The following is a 4,471-nucleotide window of genomic DNA, read 5'->3' on the forward strand; positions in this document are numbered from 1 at the left end:
AAACAATCGTACCCACTGCTGCACCTCAAACACAGGTTCAGCCCCCTGCACCCTCTCCTCCGGCACCTGTCACTGACCAACATTCTCCTATGTACCCCTACCGGCCGTTTTTTTTTTGATTCCAACACAACTTGCTTATGGCGCTGTGGGATTCAAAACCGAGGAGAATATGTGAAAAACTGTGGAAATTATATTTATGGGATAACATTTTTGGAATAACATTGAACATGTAAATGACTGGATAACGCAAATTAATTATTGTATAGAGTTTGTTTTGATCTCAAAAAGAAAACACACAGACATTAGATGAAAACCTCTTTTTCATATTTATTAAAATAGATTAATACATTATTTTTCAATTATTACTGTAAAATTCAAAAACATTCACTTATGACAAGAAAAGCTTGTTGTCTTCATAGTTTTGAGTCAGCTGACTCAAATCGTTGAAAACTAAGCTTTATTCGGCAGCAGATAAACTCAGGTTTAATTGAAAATATTGTATTATTCACTTTTCGCAACTGTGACCACAGTTAATACACATACAACAGCCACTGCATTACTCACCCTCTCAGGTTCTTCCTCTCTCAGCACCCTTATTGGCACCGCCAGCAGCCCTAGTGCACCCTGGGAGTTTGGTGCCACTCTGGTATCCACTACCTGGAGAAGCACACCGGTGAGAAATCAGTATGTACTGGACACCAGAGGTTTGTAGGAGTTAGTCAGTGTTTTAAAACAAGGTACTATGAGGGGTCTGTGTGTAACTGCGTTTGTGTGATTGCTGAGGAGTTTAAGCTTTGTCCCTTATTCTTCTTTCTGTCGGAGGTAGACCCGACTACCTCTGATGTCCGTCCACCTTTGTCTGGGCCATTCACAGACACAGTTGTATAAGGATTAATTACTGCTAGAAATTATCAGCTGATTAAACACTAACAACAAAACTAACAAGCTTGAGAACTCATTCAAAATTTAAGTAATTCTTCAAACAATCATTTGCACTTTCCAGCTTTTCCCGTGTGAAACAGTGCTGTTTTTCTATGTCTATGTAATTTGGATGCATTCACTTAAGATCAGGGACATTTTAACCAGCATTTCCCCTTCATACACAGTCATTACTTCTGTCATGGAGGCTATGTTTGCATTGTTGTTAGTCTTTAAGCAGGATTATGCTAAATCTACTAAACAGATTTTATTGAAACTTTCTCACTTTCATTAACATTGTGAGATTTTGTGTTTTTCGGCATTTAGTGAATTTGTGATAATGCAGAGATATTGATGTATAAATTCTGGCTCATATAAACGCACTCAAAATCACCAGGGGACTTTTATTTATGAGTGTGCTAATGCTTTTAAAGATTCATTAGAAAGCAGGAATTAAATGTACCCAGAATACATGACAACCCTGTATGAAAAGTATGAATGTGACTTGATATGACTGGTGTGTGGTGGAGATACACCAATAAAGTCATGTTTCTTAACTAACTACAGTTACTCAGTTGTTTATTTATTGTTAACTGCTGAGGATGTGCACAAATAAGCTAATAGGAGTTAATGAGAAATAATGACGTGTTTTTTACAGAATTAAGTTCAAGTTTAAGTCTGTTGTGGACTCACCCTCCATCTGAGCCAGAACCTCCAGTTCGTCTGCGAACTGGTCCTCGAACTCAACCTGGATCTCGAACAGTTCGTCATATTTCGTACATGTTAAAACCCATGTTGAGAGACACTGTGGTTCTACACAGGTCTCAAGACAAACACACTATTTATGAAAATTAAATAAAAAGTCCATTGACTGCCTGAGATGGTTTCAAGGAGCAGATTTCCCGGCAATTTTGTTGTTGTGAAGTTTAACTTCCGGGTATCAGGTTAATTTTCTTCTTCTTCTCATAAAACAAACATTTAACAACTCACATTATCGCCCCCAGCTGGTGTGGAGGGGGACTGCAGATTTGAAATAAAACAATGTGGCATCAAAGGCATTGCCTTTAATGCCACATTGCCAGATTAAAGGCAAATTACTTTAATCTGTGTGGATGGAACAATGGAAGTTGCATCTAAAGTGTGGCAGTATAGCAGCAGTTTCTGTCTTTACATATCAGTTGCAGTTTCTGTGGACACCGAAAGACAATCTACGAGCTGCTGGCCACGATTTGGGCTTGCCGTTACTGGTTATTTTTCCAATCCATATGGACCTCCACTCCCTCACTATATCTGCTGTCGTTGTGGAAAGGCTGGTCATCTCATTCGACAGTGCCCCATGCCATTGGTAAGGATCCTGTATAATTTCATTTCATTCTCTGTGAAGTTAATTGTTACTACATTGCTGTAGTGATGTTAGATTTTAAATGAGTATGATGATATTCTCTTAGGACAAAAGTGTGGAGGGTCCTAAGCCATTTAGGAAAAGGAAGGGGACTCCTCACAGTTACATGGTGAAAGCAGTGCCCGGAACCAAAGGAGCAATGTTAACCACCACTGGAGAAAATGCAATACCTGCAATAGATGCGTAAGTGAAGGATGTCCCCAAATACACACTATTTACCTCCTCCTACTCCAAGAAAACTTATTCTAGAATTAACTAGCGTCATATTTATCTTTTCATTTTATGTCATCTTTGTTTTTTTACTTGTTATGATAAAGGCCTATGAAGGACGATGCAGACCTAATCCCTGACGAACTCCTATGTCCAATCTGCAAAGACCTGATAACGGACGCAGCAGTTATACCCTGCTGCGGAAACAGTTACTGCGATGATTGTAAGTTATTTCTCGTGACATGGATTAGTAATAAAAATCCATCCTGGGCTATGTTTCATTGTTTCAGTGTGTTCATTTGTTGGGCAGATGGAATATAGCTTTGAACTAAGAAATGTTTGATTCCAGGTATCCGGACGGCCTTACTGGACTCAGAGAAGCATATCTGCTTCACATGCAAACAATCAGATGTTTTTCCTGATAATCTCATCGCCAACCACTTTCTTCGAGAGGTAACCCATTTCAAAAACACATGCTCTTTGATGTATGTCATATTTGTTTGATCAGCGGTGTTAAGCCAATCTTTTTCTTCACACAGGTTGTGAATAACTTCAAGAAAGACCCACAAAACACCAAACCAGTACGTAAACAGCTCAAACAGGAAGCGCTGCCACCGCCTCGCCTCCAGATGTCCAGGCCTCTGAACTCAAGACAGCAGGACCCACTGCCGGCCAATGTCACTCACCCACCCCGAGCAATCGTACCTACGGCTGCACCTCAAACACAGGTTCAGCCCCCTGCACCCTCTCCTCCGGCACCTGTCACTGACCAACACTCTCCTATTTACTCTGATATAACTAAGCATTATCTCCTGGACTTTGACTAATAGACAAACACCTTGATTTTGGTGCGAAGACTTAAATGGCGTGACACAGATGTGGTGGGGAACTATTTGCGCTCTTATCTTCCACTGTGTATCGCTTAGATGTTCTGTTAACACCTTTATTATCTGTACTCTGATTCTCCTGAAGATGGATTCTTCTCTTTCTATGTCACTTGCCCAACTTGCCAAAGTAACGTATCTGTGCCTGCCAGCTGAACTGCAAGAAAACGTTTCTTTAGTTGAATCGATTTGTCCCAGTTTTTATTTCATTGTGCTGACGTCCTACTTTTGTCTTATGTGTATTTAGACGGCTAACTTGGTCCACACAAATGCATCAGGGGATGACAAGATCAATGCCATGATGTTGCAGTCAAACTATGAATATGCATCGATAAAGTAAGTACACATCATTTGTCTCTCTTATTTGCCTAAAGTCGTATATTTTGAATATGAATAACATTCACTTGCAGTTAGAAAAACAAGATTTGCTTGTCTCTGTAGTCATTTCAAGAAACCATATGGACCTCCACCCGCTCCCTATATCTGCTATCGTTGTGGAAAGGCTGGTCATCTCATTCGACAATGCCCCATGCCGTCGGTAAGGATCCTGTATAATTTCCTTTCATTCTCTGTGAAGTTAATTGTTACTACATTGCTGTAGTGACCGAGCAATCGTACCCACTACTGCACCTCAAACACAGGTTCAGCCCCCTGCACCCTCTCCTCCGGCACCTGTCACTGACCAACATTCTCCTATTTACTCTTCCGGCCAGGGCAAGCCACTCTCACCTGGGTAAGTTTAGTCCCCTATAGGTTGTACAATTACATGGAGTCACCGACTCAACATGTGATGTCTGAAGTAAAGGGCCATTGCAACTCGTCTCAATGTGTCTGCTTGTTTATGTTTCAGTGAATTGGATCCAGAACCTACTGTGAGACGAAGCCCAGAAAGTAACCCAGGAATTGGACCACGTGTGAGTCCCCTCGGATGACCTGATAATAATGCATCTGTCGTTGATATTATAGAGCTCAACAGAGTTAAAAAATCCCATTCATTTTCTGAATACCGATTTTGATCATCACCCATTATATTTTTTAAATCCAAAGTAGACTCAAT

General features: G+C 40.6%; 1 long non-coding RNA gene across 1 annotated transcript; it reads right to left on the reverse strand.

Annotated features, from left to right (window-relative positions):
• Positions 1-302: 302 nt before the first annotated feature.
• On the reverse strand, positions 303-1,849 carry LOC128427094 (uncharacterized). Its single transcript, XR_008333317.1, has 2 exons — positions 1,612-1,849; positions 303-657 (listed from the first exon to the last, which is right to left on the reverse strand). It is a non-coding gene; the product is annotated as an uncharacterized LOC128427094 (long non-coding RNA).
• Positions 1,850-4,471: the final 2,622 nt, after the last annotated feature.

The sequence above is a fragment of the Pleuronectes platessa genome, chromosome 21, assembly GCF_947347685.1.
Source record: "Pleuronectes platessa chromosome 21, fPlePla1.1, whole genome shotgun sequence".
In the NCBI taxonomy this organism is placed as follows: domain Eukaryota; kingdom Metazoa; phylum Chordata; class Actinopteri; order Pleuronectiformes; family Pleuronectidae; genus Pleuronectes; species Pleuronectes platessa.